General features: G+C 49.5%; 1 protein-coding gene across 1 annotated transcript in view; it reads right to left on the bottom strand.

Moving 5' to 3' along the window:
* LOC147122140 (uncharacterized) overlaps window positions 1-21,773 on the bottom strand; it is a 366,564-nt gene that overhangs the window by 272,769 nt on the left and 72,022 nt on the right. The gene's annotated exons all lie outside the window — the stretch shown is intronic.

Below are 21,773 nucleotides of genomic sequence, written 5' to 3'. Positions count from 1 at the left end.
GTTTTGAGTCTCACTATTGCGTACGTGTGGACAGAAGTTCACTAAATGAGCAGCTGAAGCACTTAGCCAAAAGTGACCTTTGAGAGCCTGTGGCAACAGCCTTCTTGACCAAAAAAGTTGTTTCTGCATCAGCATCCTCTATCATTCTCTGTTGCTAGTCTTGTTTCCGTGGTGTCCTCCTCTGTCCTCCTCTATGATTATGCTTCTTTCCAATGCAAAGTTATGCAGCAAGCAACAGACAATTATGTTCTTGGGGAATGTGGTGGGGTTGCACTGAAAAGTTCTGCTTCAAGATGCCAATAGTGTATTCTTTAATGATCCTGGTAGCTGCATGGGACTCTTTGTACTTTATACTCTGCTAAAGGTGTCACAACCCATGGCTAGAGGGTGGCTCAAGAGTGTCACAAGCCGAGGCTGAAGAGGGTAGCCTTGGTCTCAGAAGGAGCCATTCTTGCAGGCTGTTTTGGCACTCAAATAAGGGTAGCAGAAGACTGTTTTAGAATGAAAGCATTGTAATTGCTGTCTGGGAAGTCGGCATTGACCTGCAGGAATTGGAGTTCCTGATCAGTGACCCACTGCACACTGATTGAGTAGAACCCCTTTCAGTTCATATAGGTCACTGCAGTGAGTCTAGGCACCCACATCCATGGCCATCTGGGAATTCAGCAACAGAATGTAACTGACCAGCTGTATCAAGCAATTGACCCACTGTATTATGCTTCTGTTACTGTTCAGTCAGAAAGGTGATGGAAGTGTTAGCACCGCTAAACAAGGCATCAGTCACCTGTTTAATACATCTGTGCACAGCAAATTGGCTGATACCATTGATGTCCCCTTTGCTAGCCTGGAAAGAGCCACTGGAATAAAAATTGTGCAGACACACAATTTGGACTGCCACTGACAGTGTTGTCCCTGTAATGCAGCCTGTCTGCAAGTGTTTTTGCAGCATATGGTACAGCTCTGCAACTGCTTCAATGCAGAATGCAGAGGCAACTCCCTTAAGTCATTGTGAAGTAAATGTGTTGCGTTTGCAAAGATAATCCAGAGGCCGCATGCAGAGCTCAGTTCATGTTGCTTTTAATGGCTGATCCAAACACCCTCTCCCAGGCAAAAGCAATCGAATACCTATATCCAATGTCAGACACAAGACAACGATAACAGCACTATCAAACTCCATGTGCTCAGGCCAAGGCAATCGAGTACCTATCACCAATGTCAGACATAACAGTTCCTCCCCCCTCACAGAATTTCAAACATGAAATGTAGTGACAAAGTCCTGTAGGTGGCCAGGGCGAGAACGGACAGGCCGAGGTGCGGACTGGTGAAGAGCAGGCCGAAGTGGGGACTGGTGAGGAGCAGGCTGAGGCACAATATCTGCTTGAGGGTTAGCTGGCTAAGCTACATGTGCATCCCGCCACTCTGGGGTAAGGCTTGGGGATTAGGTCCGTATAATCCCGCATCAGGGGGTGCTGGCACCTTCCAAAGGCAGCTGGCATGCCACCGAGAGCCGTCAGTGAGGCAGAAAGTGGCTGGTCCAAGTTGGCGGCTGATTTGGAGAGGGGAGGACCAGAATGAGGCCATCTGACTGTTGCGGTGAGGCCTGCGGACTCTGACCCAATCGGAGACCGAGATGTTGGGCGCCTTGGCCCTCTGGTCGAAGCGGAGTTTCATCTTCTCCTGCTATCTAGCGACTGTGGCTTGAGCCCGTGGAGCAGGGCTCTGAGCTAGCGAGGGGCGGAGCCTGCCAAGGGGCAGCATGAGCTCACGGCCTAGCATGAGGGATGCGGGCGAGACCCCTGTAGTGGAATGCTGGGAGGCTCTGTAGTGCAGCAGTGTGTGGAGGAGGGCCTTGTCAAACGCACACCCCTGGGATAGGTGTGCTCCGAGGCCATTTTTCAGTGTCTGGTTAAAACGCTCCACCCCCCCATTTGACTCGGGGTGGTAGTATGTGACGGATGCCCTTGCTCTCAAGGTAAGAGGAGAGTTCCGAAGAGACCATTTGGGGGCCATTGTCTGTGGTGATGGCCTTTGGATGCCCCCAGCGGGAGAAGAGGGACTCAAGGATATCGATAATGACCCGAGAGGTGACGGAGCCCACGGCAGTGACCTCTGGCCATTTTGAGTGCAGGTCATAGGTCACCACTAGGAACCACTGATGGTGGGGGACACCATGGATCTCCCCGCAGACGTCCAGCTGCAGGGGCTCCCAGGGCTGAGCGGGCCAGGCAAGGGGTTGCAGGGGTGGAGGAGCTTGGTGGCTAGTCTTGCCACTTACAAGGCAGGCTGCACAATCCTTGACCAGGGCCTCGATTTCTCAGTCGATAACCGGCCACCACTCTAGGTCTCGGCATCATTGTTTGAGCTTCACTATGCCCAAGTGGCCCTCGTGCGCCATGGATAAAACACGCACACGAAGGGCACTTGGGATCACAGTGCAGAGCCCACGTGCAACACAGGAGTCATTCCAGCAGGAGAGCTCCTCTAACTCTGGAGTAGGCAGACAGTTCCTCAGGCACCTTGCGAGGCCAGCCATCTCTGATGAAGATGCACAGTTGGTAGAGGGCCGGATCCTGTTCAGAGGCCTCTTTGAACTCCTGGAGAGAGACTGTGGTTTGGAGGGGTGTGTGCAGCATCTGGACAATATCCTGTTCCACATGTTCAGACCCGACGAGTGGGGCTGGGGCAGAGACAGTGCGGGAGAGCAGATCTGCAACAACATTGTCACGTCCTGGTGTGAACTGGAGACTGAAATTGTATTGGCGGAAGTAGTCAGACCAGCGGTGTAGACGCAGTGGTCTGTGGCCCGTGCCGGATGTCGACAGCAGGGCAGTGAGAGCCGGGTGATTGGTTCGCAGGGTGAAGGCACGGCCATACGTGTACAGGTGCCACCGCTCACATGCCCAGACGCACGCCAGCACCTCACGCTTGCCTACTGAGTGCTTCTGTTCAGTGGGGCTAAGGGCTCGGGAGGCAAAGGCGATTGGTTTCTCCACTCTGCGATAACACCGCCCCCACAGCTGCAGCAGATGCGTCGCAGGTGACGAGGGTGGGGCTGGTGACGTCAAAGTGAGCCAACACTGGAGGCGACGTGAGCTGCGATTTGAGGAGGCGAACAGCTTCCGTACAGGCTTGTGACCACACCCAGGGCTCATCCTTTCGCAGGAGCTGGCGCAGTGGGGCTGTGGCGGCTGAGTACTGGGGCAAAAACTTCAGGTAGTACCCAGTCATGCCAAGGAAGGAGGCAACCGGTGCTGCAGAGCTGGGATGCTGTGAATGGCATCCACGTTTGACTGGAGTGGGGATATACCATCAGCCGACAACCGAAACCCCACAAATTCGATCTCTGAAACAGCAAAGACACACTTGTCGCCATTCAGTGTGAGCTTGTGTTTTGCTAGAGCCGTGAAAACTCTGTGAAGGCGTTCGTCGTGAGTGGAGGTCGAGGGCCCATGCACGACGATGTCATCCAGGTAGATGGCCACCCCAGGAATGCCCGCGAGCACAGAGGACATCACCTTTTGGAAGCAGCTGGGTGCAGAGCTAAGTCCAAATGGCATCCTGGTGTACCGAAAGACGCCAGCATGTGTCACAAAAGCAGTGAGGTCCCTGCTGCTGGGGTGGAGGGGAACCTCTAGATAGCCCTGTCGAAGGTCCAGTTTCGAGAACAGGATGGAACCATAGAACTGCGCTGCGAGTTCCTCTGACGTGGGCAGTGGATATTTGTCAGGGATTACGGCCTTATTCACTGCTCGAAGATCGACACAGACACGTAGACCACCTGACTTTTTCGTTGCGACCACCAGGTTGGAGACCCATGGGGAGGCATCAACTGGTTCGATGATGCCAGCTTCCAGTAGCTGCTTTAGTTCAGCAGTGACCCCGTCACAGCGAGCAAGCGGGATGCGGCGCAGTGGCTAAATGACAGGGGTAACGGTGGAGTCAACCATGGGCTGGTGGGTGAAGGCAGTCAGGCAGCCCAGACCCTCGAAGAGTGCTGGCCATGTTTGGCACCACGGTGAGGCGATGTGCAGAATCGCCGGTGTCCAAGAGAGAAAAACCCAGGTCAGTGAAAAGATCCAGTCCCATCAGGTTAGCTCCTTGGCGTGCCAATTGAAAACAAAAATCTGGCAAAACTTTTGTTCCATAGCGTACAGTGAGGTTGACTGAGCCCACTAGTCCAATTTTCAAATTACCATACCCGCAAAGGGCAGTGGAGGGCGCAGAGAGTGGCAGGGAGCTGAAAAAGCGTTTGAATGTGTCTACATTCAGCAGTGAGATGCTGGCACCGGTATCCAACAACAGAGGGATGCACACATCATTCAGGTTAATTGTGCATGACTTGAAAGCCACTACTGGCCCAGAGCTCACGTTGTGAATTATAGGCCAACTGCTTGAGGACTGAGTGTGTTCATCTGTAGCAACAGGGGCAGAGTGGCAGACATTGGCAAAGTGATTTTGTTTTCCACAATTGTGACAGGCTTGGCCGCGCGTGGGGCAATTCTGCGCTCTGGTAGCATGTGAACGAGATCCGCAGTTTCCACACTGTTGCCGCGGTAGCGCGCATTGCTGCCGTCGCACGAGCATGTCAGTGTCAGGGCTGTCGGGGCCGAGGGCGCCGTCACTGGGTGCGTGTGCTAGTTTCGCTGCACATTCGGCTGCAGACTCCACTTGAAAGGCAATGTTAACTGCCTGTGACAACGACAGATTGTCAGACTCGAGTAACAGTCTTTCACGCACTCTCACGTTGTTGGTGTGCTCTATTAGTTGATCACGCACCATCTCATCTTGCAGTGCAGTGAACTTGCACGAGCTAGCTAACCCCCCTCAAATTAGCCACGTATTGATGCACCGACTCGCCGGGGAGTTGGTGACGCCGGCTAAAAATGAATCACCGCAGGAGGGCACTTTGTGGGGCAGAGAAGTGTGCTTAACAGAGCCACAGCCACATCATATGTTTGAAATGAGTCTGCTGTGCATAATGTCCCAAGAACACGCTGGCCCTCCGCTCCCAAGCAATGGGATAACAGTGCCGTTTTCTGTGCTGTACTCACATTTTCTAGTCCAAGAGCAATGAGGTAGGTTTCAAAGGACTGTAACCAGCGAACCCATGGAATCGGGGGCTCACCGGGTAGTGCAAGGAAGGGAGGAGGTGGTGGAAGAGAGATTTCAGCCATCCTCATCGCCAAATGTTGCGTTTGCAAAGATAATCCAGAGGCCGTATGCAGAGCTCAGTTCATGTTGCTTTTAATAGCTGATCCAAACACCCTCTCCCAGGCAAAAGCAATCGAATACCTATATCCAATGTCAGACACAATACAACGATAACAGCACTATCAAACTCCATGTGCTCAGGCCAAGGCAATAGAGTACCTATCACCAATGTCAGACATAACAAAATGCACCAGGACCTACCGATATGGTCGGTGCCATAAGGATGGGTATGCAGAGTCTGACAGGCATTTAAAAATTATGATTGAGGTGTTTTAAAAGCAAATTCCATACTTACTAAAGTCCCATTGGCAAAAAAATGGCTGTGTCTCAAAAGACCTTCCTGAATATCAATGCCCTTATATTTAAATGCCGTATGCAGGCAGAACGAAGCTATGATGTATACTGCTGTCGCACAGAACATATTAGCAGTAAAGGCAGGCTGGGAAACTGGGTGGTCCACGCATGGCCTGGGGGCGCAGAAAATTCCTGAAGGAATGATTTTTCAGTTCTCGCTTTCCAGTCTTACACCACTGTGAGCATTCTCCTGCAACAGAATTTTTAGCTTCCTGAAATTCTAAAAACCTCCTGCAGTGCCATGCATCACACCAATAAGGTAACATAGTTTACACATGCTATTCATGGTACATGAACTGAACTCCTCAGCTGCAAACAAACATTAAATAAATATTTCTGAAACAAACAGATTCCTTGTAAAACGTAGGTATTTGGTTGCTCCCCTTCTCAACTTAAATGTCTACCAACTACATTACTGTTTAACCATTTGAGAAGGATAAGCATTCAACAATAATCCAGGAAGTACAACAGATGTACATTTCTCTGAAAATTGAATGGGAAAGGAGCATTAAATTAACTGCATGCTCCAACTAGTTATTTCAAATGACTATATACTCTAGTGTAGGAACTGGGGTTCCTAGCCGAAGAATTGAGATCGACTCAGAAAATCAAAAACAGTAAAATTTAATGAACAAACGAAGCTGTACAGGAAACTGTAGGATACAATGCAAATAGGTCTGGTCTGCTTGAAAGCCTCTGGAACTGCTAGAAGATTCCGAACTCAACTGCTAGAAGGTTCCAAGCTCTACTGCTAGAAGGTTCCGAGCTCTGACGTCATGACGTTCTTCCCGCCGTAGAGAGATCACGTGACGGACGGCATGACGTCATCACGCGGAGTACAGGAAAGAAGCCCTAGTACAGTTAACGGATACATTAAAGGTGCAGCCCCCAGCTGTACTACATTGCTGTAAAAGGAATTATATACAATTGTCCGTAATCCTCTGGTGGTTCCGCCACATGCGCCCCCCCCAGAATTGCTTTTAACAGAGAAGGTAAGGCGAGAAGGGGGTCTGACGAGTCTGTCCGACCGACTGCGATACCCCGGCAGCTTGAACGGAGCGCTAGAAGACGAACTGGCCGTTGGCTGTGGTTGGGATGACGCCGCAGGCGGAGAAGAGGAGGCCGGCTGTGGTCGACCCGGTGAGGCGGGCACCGGTGTCTCGGTGGATGACTGTGGCTGTACTGGACCGGCAGTCGACGGTGGACGACCACGACGAGGCGGCTGATCGGTGACGACTGGTTCGCTCAGATCCAGATGCGCCGGTTTCAACCAGCCGATGGAGATGTGGTCAAGCTTACCGCCGACGTCGACTGTGAAGGGCTTGTCACCTGACGAGATGACGCGGAATGGACCTGTGGAAGGCGGTTTGAGCGGGTTTTTGCGAGCATCCTGCCTAATGAACACGTATTCTGCGCTCAAGATCCACCGGGACATGGGAGCACTGCAGGTCATGATGCGACGTAGGCACTGGGATGAACTTCCTAGCCGCTTCCTGGTGGCCGACGAGCTGCTGAGCTGGGGACCAGGGTTCCATGAGAGGAGGAAGAAAATCGCCAGGCACTCTGAGCGGTTGGCCGTAAACCAGCTCTGCAGAAGAATGCAGGTCGTCCTTAGGCGCCGTGCGAAGACCTAGCAGCACCCAAGGGAGCCTGCCCACCCAACTAGGCCCACGGAGACTAGCACGCAGTGCGGCTTTAAGGGACCTGTGGAATCTTTCACCTGTGGCTGGTAGGCGGTGGTATGATGAAGCTTGGTGCCCAAACCTTGAGCTACGGCGTTCCAAAGCTCAGAGGTAAATTGAGGCCCCCGGTCGGAGGAGATGTCAGCCGGTACCCCGAACCGAGCTACCCACGACGAGATGAAGGCTCTGGAGACGTCTGCCGCTGTGGTGGCAACCAAAGGAATTGCCTCTGGCCACCTGGTGGTGCGGTCTACCACGGTGAGGTGGTGAGTGTACCCGCGAGAGGACCAACCAGGTCCACGTGCACATGGTCGAATCGACGCTCCGGAACCGGAAAAGTGGCGACTGGGGCCTTAAAATGGCGTTGTATCTTGGACTTCTGGCAACTCACGCAGGTATTGGTCCAGTCACGGACGTCGAGATGCATGCCCTTCCAGATGAATTTCTTTGCCATGAGTCGTTGTGACGCTCTCATGCCAGGGTGTGACAACCCGTGGATAGTGTCGAAAATTCTCCTGCGCCATTCGACTGGAACAATTGGACGTGGGGCGCCCATCGAGATGTCACACAGGAGTGTGGTCCCTGCGGCCTGGAAACTGACAGCCACTTGTAAGCTGGAAGGTGCGGTCCAGTATGCCTGCACTTCAGGGTCTGCCTTCTGTTCTTTTGCCAAACCAACATAGTCGACTCCCAGGTGTACTGCGTGGAGCTGGGCGTGGGAGAGACAATCCGCCACCAGGTTGTCTTTGCCCGAGACATGTTGTATGTCGGTTGTAAATTCAGATATGGACGTAAGATGACTTTGTTGCCGTGCCGACCATGGTTCCGCTGTCTTGGCCATCGCAAAAGTAAGTGGCTTGTGGTCTACAAAAGCCGTGAATGGGCGTCCTTCCAGTAGGAAGCGAAAATGGCGGATGGCCAGAAACAATGCCAACAACTCCCTATCAAAACTACTATACTTGCGTTCGTTCTTCCGCAATTGGCGGCTGAAGAAAGCCAGTGTTTACCATGTGCCGTCGACCCACTGCTCCTGTACTGCCCCGATGGCATAATCAGATGCGTCAGTGGTAAGGGCAATGGTTGCGCCCGGAAGGGGATATGCCAACATGGTCGCAGCAGCCAAAGCGTTCTTCGTGTCGAGGAAAGCTTGGTCCATCTGGGGTGTCCAATCGATTGGGTCTTTGCCCAATTTACCTCTGAGGGCCTCGTACAAAGGTTGCATCAACAATGCCGCCTTGGGGATGAACCGGTGATAAAAATTGACCATTCCCAGAAATTCCTGGAGGGCCCTGACGGTCTGAGGAAGAGGGAACGAGGTGATTGCTTCCACCTTTGTGGCCAGCGGGACGGCGCCTTCTGAGGTGATTCTGTGTCCCAGATAATCAATGCTGTGCAACCCAAACTGGCACTTGGCCGGGTTGATAAGGCCATGTTGGCTGAGACGAGAAAAAAGGGTACACAAGTGCGTAATGTGTTCTTTCGTGCTGTTACTGGCAATAAGGATGTCGTCTAGGTAGACGAAGATGAACGGCAGATCGCGCAACACGGAATCCACGAGACGTTGGAAGGCTTGTGCTGCATTCTTCAGCCCAAACGGCATACGAAGGAACTCAAAGAGCCCGAAAGGTGTGACGACAGCAGTTTTGGGGATGTCCTGAGCATGCAAGGGCACTTGATAGCCTCGGACGAGGTCTACTTTGGAAAAGATGGAATTCCCTGCCAGATGGGCCGAAAAATCCTGAATGTGAGGAATTGGGTACCGATCCGGTGTGGTAGCCTCATTCAGGCGTCTGTAGTCACCGCATGGTCGCCATCCGCCACCCGGCTTAGGAACAATGTGTAATGGCGAGGACCAAGGACTATTCGAACGTCAAATAATACCCAGGCGTTCCATTGTATGGAACTCCGCCTTGGCTCCCGCGAGTTTACCGGGTTCCAGCCTTCGAGCTCTCGCATAAACGGGGGATCCTGTCGTGGTAATGTGGTGCGCCACACCGTGCCTCACGACTAAAGAAGAAAATGTGGGCCTGGTGAGCTCAGGGAACTCAGAAGACGAGAGAACTCATTTGGAGATGGGACTGCACAGGCAACTGACCAAGACATCGCGGTGCTTCGGTGGCAGGGGGTCGAGTGAAAAGTGGAGGCACTGATTAGCCGGCAGTGTCGGACGTCGACGAGAAACCCGTTTGCGCAGAAGAAATCTGCCCCCAGGATGGCCTGTGAGACTTTCGCCGTGATGAACTCCCAAACAAAACGTTAGCCGCCAAAACTCAACTGGACCCTACGCTTTCTGAACGTGCGAATGGCGGCACCATTGGCTGCATCGAGGGGGGGACCTTGACCGCCGGATTGAAGATCTAGCTTCGACGCTGGTAGGATACTGCACTGGGAGCCAGCATCAGAGAAAACGTCGCCCTGACAGGGAGTCTGTAATGTATAGGAGTTTCCCTGCGGACCAGACGGCCATCGCAACTCTGGTGCGTCCCTTAGGCCTTATTGATCTTCTCAGAAACCGCTGGTTTGAGGTAGGTTTTTTTTTGGTGAGAAACTGCAGGGCGGACGGCAATTTCTGGCCTTCGCGCCGAAACGAGCGTGGTATGCACACCAGCCTGCAGGAGTCGTCGTCGGATTCGCTCGTGGGGGATGGGCGCCTCGTGGCTGAACAACATGGCTGTGTGCAGGAGCATATTTTATCCGCCTCTGCGGCGAGTTCAGCACAATCCGTGATCGCGGAATTGGCCAAGGCCGTCTGTGCTGGCTCTGGTAGTTGACAGAGAAACGGCTCGCAGAACAGAAAACATTGCGATTCCGAGCCCAAAAGCGTAAGCATTTGGCTCATGAGCTCTGAGGATGGAGAGTCCCCGAGGCCGGGCATGGAGATAAGTCTGCGAGCGCGCTCCGACTTGGACAGACCGAAAATCTACAGTAAACGTGCTTTTAAAGCTTCGTACTTGCCATCGTTCGGTGGACTCTCGAGGAGGCCGACGACCCGCGAGGCCGTGGCGCTGTCGAGGGCAGAGACCACGTAATAATAACGGGTCGAATCCGCTGCTACTCCCCTGATTGCAAATTGGGCTTCCGCCTGGAAAAACCACGTGGCCGGTTGTTGCTCCCAAAATTGCGGCAATTTGAGGGTGACTGCGTTCGTGTCCATGATGTAACTTCAACGAAAATTGTTCAAAGAAATCGGGGTCACCAATGTAGGAACTGGGGTTCCTAGCCGAAGAATTGAGATCGACTCAGAAAATCTAAAACAATAAAATTTAATGAACAAACGAAGCTGTACAGGAAACTGTAGGATACAATGCAAATAGGTCTGGTCTGCTTGAAAGCCTCTCTGGAACTGCTAGAAGGTTCCCAGCTCAACTGCTAGCAGGTTCCGAGCTCTGACGTCATCACGTTCTTCCTGCCGTTGAGAGATCACGTGACGGACGGCATGACGTCGTCACGCGGAGTACAGGAAAGAAGCCCTAGTACAGTTAACAGATACATTAAAGGTGCAGCCCCCAGCTGCACTACATTGCTGCAAAAGGAATGATATACAATTGTCCATAATCCTCTGGTGGTTCCGCCACACTAGCACAATTATTTAGCAGTCAGTATTTTTCTGTTTACATTTCAATATTTTAATTCAAAATGGCCAAGTAGCTAGTCTGCATGCCTGTTTTAATGTTTTGGTTTGGCTTAACTGTTAAGTTAATAGGCATCCAGTTAATGCTCTGTTGTAATTAGACAGCTCTTCGGTCCTGTTTTATTATAACTTCGCAGAATTGAAGTTAACCCTTGCAATATTTCTTCAACTGAGCCTCATGACAAGAATAGATAATTTTGAACTGGTGCGAGTACCATTAACTATTCCCTTTTAATAAAAATATATCAGGATAAATTCAGTGATCCCAGGCGCCTCGCAGGAGCAGCACTTCAAAGCAGCGTGTGTCAGAGATGTATTATATACACACACACACACGATAATACAGTAGTGAAAATTCCCATACTCATACTCCCAGTTTTCAACTTCATGTGCTTCTTCCTTTCTAATTCTATACTTTCAATACAGACAAATGTAGTGGGGGTGAAATTGGTCTTGAAGTTAATGGAAAAGAAAATCGGGTGGGTGTAAAAAGAGCTGCCGATTCGCTATCACCAATTTTGTGCAACCACCAAAGTCCAATTTCACGCCCAGTGTGTGTGACTTGCTCTATGGTGTCAATACAAGCACCTGCAGGGCAATATCTTTCCACCAACTACAACGCACCAGTCAGGAGTGTGATGGAATACTCTCCACTTTCCTGGATGAGTGCAGCCGCAACAACACTCAAGAAGCTTGACGCCCACTTGATTGGCACCCCATCCACCACCTTAAACATTCATCTCCACCGTGGCTGCAGTATATACCAAGCTCACCAAGGCTTCTTTGACAGCACCTCCCAAACCTGTGAACTCTACAACCTAGAAGGACAAGGGCAACAGGCACATGGGAACATCATCATCTCCAAGTCACACACCATCCTGACTTGGAAATATATAATCATTCCTTCATCGTCGCTGGGTCAAAATCCTGGAACTCCCTCTCTAACAGCCCTATGGGAGTACCTTCACCCTGTAGTGTCCGTGTGTAGATAAAGACACTGAAGACAGGAGTTGGTTCATAGGTATTTACTAAACAAGTCTGGGGGGGGGTTTCTAAAGGATATACACAATACACAGGCTTATATAGCCCAAGTGGCAATTACCGGCATTACGCACACCTGGGGCTCTTAAAGGCACATACACCATAATTGCTCTTAAAGGCACATACACCACACACCCCACGGACTGCAGCGGTTCAAGGTGGCGGCTCACCACCACCTTCTCAAGAGCAATAAATGCTGGCCTTGCCAGCAACGTTCACATCCCATGAACGAATAAAAAAAAGCCTCATGAAAAATATTTCTTTTGGGCCTTGATAGCATTCTACCTATGAGTTTTGTGCAGTGATCTGGATTGATGATCTTTTCACTGGTATCACCCTTCAAATTGCTCATTATTGACAAGTGCAGCATGATTGGTTTAATTTGTATGCTGACGACACCCAATTCTACCCCACTACCACCTCTCTCGGCTCCTCCACGGCCTGTGTTGTCTGACATACTACATTACAACAGTGACTACACTTCAAAAAAGTACTAAATTAGCTGGATTTAATTTGGGACATCCTGGGGTCGTAAAAGGATTTGTATAAATGCAAGTCATTCATTCTTTTATCCAGTCATGGATGAGCCACAATTTATTGCAATTAAACATTGCCAGCAATTCCAGCCCCCTCCCTGGCCCCTCTAACAAGTTGAGTTACACTGTCTGCAGCCTCCGTGTCCAAGCTGAGGTTATTATCTCATAACCTCTTCATCACAAAGACTTACACCATAACAATGCATGTTTCTGCCCTGCCTCAGCCCACCTTCTGCTGAAACCCTCATCCATGTTTCTGTTACATCGGCGGCAGTGAGTCAGGAGCAGCCCGACGAGAGCGGGCCTGTGTGGGAACACAGCATCGGCAGCAGTTACACCGGCGGCAGTGAGTCAGGAGCAGCCCGACTACAGCGGGCCTGTGTGGGAACACAGCATCGGCAGCAGTTACACCGGTGGCAGTGAGTCAGGAGCAGCCCGACTACAGCGGGCCTGTGTGGGAACACAGCATCGGCGGCAGTTACACCGGCGGCAGTGAGTGAGGAGCAGCCCGACTAGAGCGGGCCTGTGTGGGAACACAGCATCGGCGGCAGTTACACTGGCGGCAGTGAGTGAGGAGCAGCCCGACTAGAGCGGGCCTGTGTGGAAACACAGCATCGGCGGCAGTTACACCGGCGGCAGTGAGTGAGGAGCAGCCCGGCTAGAGCGGGCCTGTGTGGAAACACAGCATCGGCGGCAGTTACACCGGCGGCAGTGAGTGAGGAGCAGCATACCAGTTCAACAGCAGGGGAGAGAGGTAAAAAGTAATCCAAGTGTGACATCACCAGGAAGCAGGTAAGTGATTGGTTGGTGAGTATTTGGTTGGTGAGTATTTCTCTTTTTTTTTTAGAACTTTAACTCTGGTTTATAGTTTCTACGGTCTCTCTGGTGTAGCAGGGACTGTTGGTAAACCAGTTAACTGTAGTGTAATTAGTGGGACTGATTAATTAATTGAATTTAAATTAAATCAAAGGGTAATCATGGCAGGACAGCCGGGCCCCGTGATCTGCTCCTCCTGCGATATGTGGGAAATCAGGGACACTTCCTGTGTCCCTGACAACTACATGTGCAGGAAGTGCGTCCAGCTGTAGCTACTGACAGGCCACATTGCGGTGCTGGAGCTGCGATTGGACACATGCTGGAGCGTTCACGATGCTCAGGACATCGTGAATAGCACATTTACGGAGTTGGACACACCGCAGGTAGAGATTGGACAGGAAGAAAGGGAACGGGTGACCAACAAGCAGAGTACTAGGCGCAGGCAGGGGTCCCGTGGCCATCCCCCTCTCCAACAGATACACCACTTTGGGTACTGTTGGGGGGGATGGCTCATCAGAGGAAGGCAGCAGTAGCCAACTTCCTGGCACCAGGGGTGGCTCTGCTGCACAGAATGGGAGGAAAAAGAGGGGTAGAGCTATAGTAATAGGGGATTCTATTGTAAGGGGAGTAGATAGGTGTTTCTGTGGCCGCAAACGAGACTCCAGGATGGTGTGTTGCCTCCCTGGTGCAAGGCTCAAGGATGTCTCCGAGCGACTCCAGAACATCTTGGAAGGGGAGGGTGAACAGCCAGTTGTCGTGGTGCATATAGGCACCAACGATATAGGTAAAAAGCGGGATGAGGTCCTAAAAGCGGAGTATAGGGAGTTAGGAGATAAATTAAAAAACAGGACCTCAAAAGGTAGTAATCTCAGGATTGCTACCAGTGCCACGTGCTAGTCAGAGTAGAAATAGAAGGATACTTCAGATGAATACGTGGCTAGAGGAATGGTGCCAGGGGGAGGGATTCAAGTTCCTGGGACATTGGAACCGGTTCTGCGGGAGGTGGGACCAGTTCAAACCAGACGGTCTGCACCTGGGCAGGGCTGGAACCAATGTCCTCGGGGGAGTGTTTGCTAGTGCTGTGTGGGAGGGTTTAAACTAAAATGGCAGGGGGTTGGGAACCTGAGCAGGGAAACAAGGATAAAAGCAAAAGATAGAAAGGAGAAAAACAAAAGTGGCAGTCAGAGAAATCAACGGTTTAAATCAAACATGGCCACAGTAAATAATAATTCTAATAGGTCTAAGAGCGTTAAAAAAACAAGCCTGAAGGCTTTGTGTCTTAATGCGAGGAGCATTTGTAATAAGGTGGATGAATTGGCTGCGCAAATAGAAGTAAACAAATACGATTTGGTTGGGATTACGGAAACGTGGCTCAAGGACGGCCAAGACTGGGAACTCAACATCCAGGGGTATTCAATATTCAGGAAAGATAGGCAAAAAGGAAAGGGAGGTGGGGTAGCATTACTGGTTAAAGAAGGGACTAACACAATTCTAATGAAGGATATTAGCTCTGATGATGTGGAATCTGTATGGGTAGAACTGAGAAATACGAAGGGGAAAAAAACATTAGTGGGAGTGGTTTATAGACCTCCAAACAGTAAGGCGGAGGTTGGGGATGGCATTAAAAGAGAAATTAAAGAAGCGTGCAATAAGGGCACAGCAGTCATCATGGGTGACTTTAATCTACATATAGATTGGGCCAACCAAATGAGTAACAATACTGTGGAGGAGGAATTCCTGGAGTGTTTACGGGATGGTTTCCTGGACCAATATGTCGAGGAACCAACCAGAGATCAGGCCATCTTAGACTGGGTATTATGTAACGAGAAAGGATTAATTAGCAATCTTGTTGTAAGAGGCCCCTTGGGTCGGAGCGATCATAATATGATCGAATTCTTCATTAAGATGGAGAATGAAGTAGTTGACTCGGAGACTAGGGTCCTCAATTTAAATAAAGGAAACTATGGTCTGAGGAGCGAGTTGGGTAGGATTGATTGGGGAATGGCACTCAAAGGGTTGACGGTGGATAGGCAATGGCAAACATTCAAAGACCGAATGGATGAACTACAGAATTTGTTCATCCCAGTTTGGCATAAAAATAAAACAAAAAAGGTGACCCAACCGTGGCTAACAAGGGAAATTAGGGATAGCATAAGGTCCAAGGAGAGGGCATATAAATTGGCCAGAAAAAGCAATAATCCTGAGGATTGGGAGCAGTTTAGGATTCAACAAAGGAGGACAAAGGGATTAATTAAGAAAGGGAAAATAGAATAGGAGAGTAAGCTTGCAGAGAACATAAAAACTGACTGTAAAAGCTTTTATAGATATGTGAAGAGAAAAAGATTGGTGAAGTCAAGCGTAGGCCCCTTGCAGTCAGAATCGGGGGGAATTTATAATGGGGAACAAAGAAATGGCAGACCAACTAAATACATATTTTGGTTCTGTCTTCACAAAGGAGGACACAAATAACCTCCCAGAGATGCCGGGGAACATAGGGTCTGATGAAAGGGTGGAACTGAAAGAAATCAGTATTTGTAGGGAAATGGTGTTAGGAAAATTGATGGGACTGAAGGCCGATAAATCCCCAGGGCCTGATAATCTACATCCCAGGGTACTTAAGGAAGTGGCCCTAGAAATAGTAGATGCATTGCTGGTCATCTTCCAGAACTCGATAGACTCTGGAACGGTACCCATGGATTGGCGGGTAGCTAATGTTACCCCACTATTCAAAAAAGGTGGCAGAGAAAAGGCGGGGAATTATAGACCGGTAAGCTTGACATCGGTAGTGGGGAAAATGCTAGAGTCCATTATAAAAGATGTAATAGCAGAGCACTTGGAAAGCAGTGACTGGATCGGGCAAAGTCAACATGGATTTACAAAAGGTAAATCATGCTTGACTAATCTACTGGAATTTTTTGAGGATGTAACTGGTAAAATAGATAAGGGAGAACCAGTGGATGTGGTGTATTTGGACTTTCAGAAGGCTTTTGATAAGGTCCCGCATAAGAGATTAGCGTGCAAAATTTAGGCACATGGGATTGGGGGCAAGGTATTGACTTGGATAGAGAACTGGTTGGCGGACAGAAAGCAAAGAGTTGGAATAAACGGGTCGTTTTCCGAGTGGCAGGCAGTGGCTAGTGGGGTACCGCAAGGATCGGTCCTAGGACCCCAGCTGTTCACAATATATATTAATGATCTGGACGAGGGAATTGGATGTAATATCTCCAAATTTGCAGACAATACAAAGCTGGGTGGGAGGGTATGCTGTGAGGAGGATGTCGTGAAACTCCAGCACGATTTGGACAGGTTGGGTGATTGGGCAGAAACATGGCAAATGCACTATAATGTGGATAAATGTGAGGTTATCCACTTTGGTGGCAAAAACAGGAAGGCAGATTATTATTTGAATGGTAATAGATTGGGGGAAGTGCAGAGAGACCTGGGTGTTCTTGTGCACCAGTCGCTGAAGGTAAGCATGCAGGTGCAGCAGGCGGTTAAGAAGGCAAATGGTATGTTGGCCTTCGTAGCAAGAGGGTTCGAGTACAGGAACAAGGATGTCTTGCTACAGTTGTACAGGGCCTTGGTGAGACCGCACCTTGAATATTGTGTGCAGTTTTGGTCGCCTTACCTGAGGAAGGACGTTCTTGCCATGGAAGGAGTGCAGCGAAGATTCACCAGGCTGATACCTGGGATGGCAGGAATGACGTATGAGGAGAGATTGTGTCGATTGGACTTATACTCACTGGAGTTTAGAAGATTGAGAGGGGATCTCATCGAAGCCTATAAAATTCTGTCAGGCCTGGACAGACTAGATGCAGGAAGGATGTTTCTGATGGCCGGGGAGTCCAGAACCAGGGGTCATAGTCTAAGGATAAGGGGTAAGCCATTTAGGACTGAAATGAGGAGGAATTTCTTCACCCAGAGAGTGGTGAACCTGTGGAATTCTCTGCCACAGAGGGCGGTGGAGGCCAGTTCATTAAATATATTCAAGAAAAAGTTGGATATATTTCTTAAGGCTAAAGGGATCAAGGGATATGGGGAGAAGGCAGGGACCGGGTACTGAATTTGGACGATCAGCCATGATCTCATTGAATGGCGGAGCAGGCTCGAAGGGCCGAATGGCCTTCTCCTGCTCTTATCTTCTATGTTTCTATGTTTCTGTTATCTCCGTACTCGACTATTTCAATCCTCCCCCTGCCGGCCTCTCATCTTCCACCCTCCATAAACTTGAGTTAATTCAAAATTCTGCTGCCCATAGGCTAACCTGTACCAAATCCCGCTCAGCCATAACCCCTGTGCTTGCTTACCTACATTGGCTCCCGGTCCAGCAGCACCTCAAATTTAAAATTCTCACCCTTGTGTTCATATCCATCCATACATCTCCCTAACTCGGTAACTTCCAACAGCCCTACAACCCTCCAAGAACTTGGCGTTCCTCCAACTCTGGCATCTCTTGTATCCCCCTCTCCTTCATCCCACCATTGGGAATTCCTTCCCTAAACCTTTCCACCTCGCTCTTCTCCTTTAAAACCCTCATTGACAAAGCTTTTAGTCACCCTTCCTAATATCTCCTTCTTAGCTTGGTGTCAAATTTTGTCTGATTATGCTCCTGTGAAGTGCCTTGGGATGTTTACATACATTAAAAGGTAGTGGTTATTGGTTTCTTGGATGACAGCACAACATGACTTTCTCCCACGCAAGAACAGTATGCTCCCATCTTAATGGTGGGTTGCTATATTGGCACAGAAAATGTGATGCCTTACTATTTAAACAACCAGAGGAAATCATCCACCCTGATAAAAGGGCACAGCATAATAGGTATGGGACCTCACATTTGAAGGTAGTGACATCTTCTCAACAAGTAATGGCGGGTTTGTTGACAAAGACAAAAGTTTGGGAGGCACTGTACGTGCGGAGACTGGACGAGAGAACAGAACTAATGGTAGCATATTAATCAGATATTCGATGATTTGCATGTTAAATTAACATGTTCATGACAATGCAGTGCAGAAATGATTATGTGCTTATGTACTTATTGGTCCTGATATTAATATGAAGGTAGCTTCCGAGTGGGGAAATGGAATTGCATGGGTGAAACCTGGAAGTCAACTCTGCTAGTCTGAATCTATGATCTCAACTGTACCAATTAATTTTGATTTGCAGGTGTTTCACATTAACTCAGCTTTCAGCAGCACCCAGCCTTCACTTTGCATGCACCTCATCCCCTCCCCATTTATACATCCACCATTGCCACTCACTCCAATGCTTATATAATGTGATGCATCTGTCTCAGTCACCATCACCGAATGCACTGCATCCATCAGGTGAACACCTGACTTTCACTCACTCACTGGTCTGTTTTATTTCCCCCTTGTCGAAGAGAGTGCAAAATGCAAGGGAGAGGGACAGGACTGGAGGTGGTCCGCCATAAATAGTCCAACTCTCAGATGCAGAGGAGGCGGCCCTGAAGTTAAATGGCACATTTGTGTCCATCTCTGTCGGAAGTGGAGAGAGAGAGAGAGAGAGAGAGCGAGCTCGCAAGAGAGAGAGAGAGAGAGAGAGAGAGAGCTCGCAGATAGTTGGTGACAGAATTACAAATTTCACTGAGAGACAGAATACAGGTAGTACAGCACAGAAGGAGGCGTCTGCATTGTCTCTTTTGTAGAGCAATCCAGTTAGTTCCACTCCCTTGCTCTTTTCCCCATATCCCTACAATTTTTTCACCTTCAAGTATTTATCCAATTCACTTTTGAAGGCTACTATTTAATCTGTATCCACCACCTTATCAGGCAGTGCATTCCAAATCCTATCCACTCGTTGCATAAAAGTTTTCCTCATGTCACCTCTGGTTCGTTTAAGGTGACCGGTTCTTTTGCCATTCAACTTAAATCTGTGCCCATTGGTTACCGACCCTTCAGCCATTGGAAACAGTTTCTCTATTTACTCTATCTAAACCCTTCATGATTTTAAACACCTCTATCAAATCTCCTCTTAACCTTCTCCACTCCGAGGAGAACAACCCCAGCTTCTCTAACTTTTTTTTAAAAAGTGTTTATGGGATCAGGGCATCGCTGGCAATGGCAGCATTTATTGCCCATCTCTAGTTGCCCTCGAGAAGGTGGTGGTGAGCTGCCTTCTTGAACCGCTGCAGTCTGTGTGGTGATGGTACTCCCACAGTGCCGTTAGGTCGGGATTTCCAGGATTTTGACCCAGCAATGATGAAGGATCGGTGATATACTTCTAAGTCAGGATGGTGTGCGACTTGGAGGAGGTGGTGGTGTTCCCATGCACCTGCTGCCCTTGTCCTTCTTGGTGGAAGAGGTCGCGGGTTTGGGAGGTGCTGCCAAAGAAGCCTTGGCAAGTTGCTGCAGTGCATCTTGTAGATGGTACACACTGCAGTCACGGTACGCTGGTAGTGGAGGGAGTGAATGTTTAAGGTGTTGGATGGAGTGCCAATCAAGCGGGCTGCTTTGTCCTGGATGGTGTCGAGCTACTGGAGTGTTGTTGGAGCTGCACTCATCCAGGCAAGTGGAGAGTATTCCATCACACTCCTTACTTGTGCCTTGTAGATACTGGAAAGGCTTTTGAGAGTCAGAAGGCGAGACACTTGCCGCTGAATACCCAGCCTCTGACCTGCTCGTTACCACAGTATTTATGCACTGTAATCCCTCATCCCTGGAACCATTCTAGTAAATCTCATCTGTACACCTCTCCTTAGCCTTCCTAAAGTGTGGTGCACAGAGTTGGACAGAATACTCCAGCTATGGCCAAACTAGTATAGTTATACAGGTTTAGCATAACTTCCTGGATTTTGTACTTCTAGGCTTCTAGGATCCCATGTGCTTTATCAACTGCTTTGCTAACCTGTCCTACCACCTTCAAAGATTTGTGCACAAATACCCCCAGCTCTCTCTTCTTTATTTCATCAATGACTGAACTGCAAGGCGACGGAGTATGGTGATTGTTAAAATTGTGACTTTGCCACAACTAAATCATATCCTTTTCTTTTGTCTTCCATTACCTTCACGCATACAGCAAGTATCACAGGACAGCCAAGAGGGTGTCACAGGACATCCCTACTCCTCGAGGGTGCATCGTCACAGGACGTACAGCCATACACCAGCACAAATACTCGCACTTCAGTGGGTCCGCTTTGACAGTGAGTCGAGATTTCACCTGGTAATTCACAACTCATGACCACAAGCACACACAAATGGCAGGGACAGCTGCGGAGCGTCCTTTTCCGGGGGGGGCTGGGGTGGTGCGCAATCCTCTCCAAGCTCCGGTCAGCTGAATTAAATGCTGAACCCCAGGGACCATCACTGAGAAGGAGAATGCTAGCAACTTAGCCAGGTACCGACAGACATGCCACGCACACTCTCCAATGGAGGAGTCCAACTCGATCTATAGTGAGTCGGTGGTGCAGGGAATTGCGAGAATGTCTACCATGAAGAGAGTGGCTGTCTCCAAGGAGCTTTAAGCACGGCTCTTAAATGAGTGCATGCAGGCCATGACCATGGGCTGTGCAGGCTTTGGATGCCAACTTGTCTGCTGCCTAAACAGGGTGACAGATCATATCCATGGCCTTAAAATGCATCACTGATCTCCTCCAAGCTGGTCTGTAGCAGATTGGCAAGAGTGATGTGGCGCTGACCCAGCAGAGAGATGATGGCAAAAGGAGACATGGAAGTGGGTACGCCACTCAAAGAGCACACACTTCTCGCACATTGCCCCCACTGCCTCTCAGCCAGTACCCAACATGAGGCCTCAGGTGCAGGTGGAGCAGTCTTTGACAAGGCCCTCAGCAGCTCCAATATCAAGAGGGCATAGGCCAAAAGCATCTCAGCAGTCAGGGCAAGGATCTCAGCGGCCTGTCTCTACCTCCGCTGAAGCCACATGGGATATACCACAGACACACCTGCTGGTCCATGTGGCACTCATTGAAGCACTCCTGCGCCATATTGGTGGAATTCCTCACGTGGCATGAGCCAAGTTTGAAAGGAATATCCCATGTCTCCCACGAGCCAGCCCTCCAGTCTCATTCCTGAACTGAAAAGGCATGTTGCAGCAGCATGAATGTATGTCAGCTCCCAAAAAATGGCACAAATCTGCACGAAGCTCTTCATGTGGTTGAATATCCCTTGCGGTTTATTAAAACTACTGGTTGCAGTGGTGGTGCCTGGATAGGAACACAAGTAGGCCATTTACTCCCTCGAGCCTATTCCACCAATCAGTGAGATCATGGCTGATCTGTGACCTAACTTCATATACCCACCTTTACCCCATATCCTTTAGTACCTTTGATTAACTAAAAAAATCTACCAAGCTCAGATTTTAAATTAACAATTGATCCAGCATCAACTGCTGTTTGCAGTAGTTCCAAACTTCTACCACCTTTAGCATGTGTTTCCCAACTTTACTTCTGAAAGATATGTTTTTTTAAATTCGTTTTATACAGAATGTAGGCATCGTTGGCAAGGCTGGCATTTATTGCCCATCCCT

This window comes from Somniosus microcephalus, chromosome 3 (genome assembly GCF_052327205.1).
Source record: "Somniosus microcephalus isolate GS21.2 chromosome 3, FLI_Smic_1.0, whole genome shotgun sequence".
Classification (NCBI taxonomy): Eukaryota; Metazoa; Chordata; class Chondrichthyes; order Squaliformes; family Somniosidae; genus Somniosus; species Somniosus microcephalus.
Note: the sequence above shows the minus strand (reverse complement) of the source record. Positions and strands in the feature narration are given on the sequence as shown.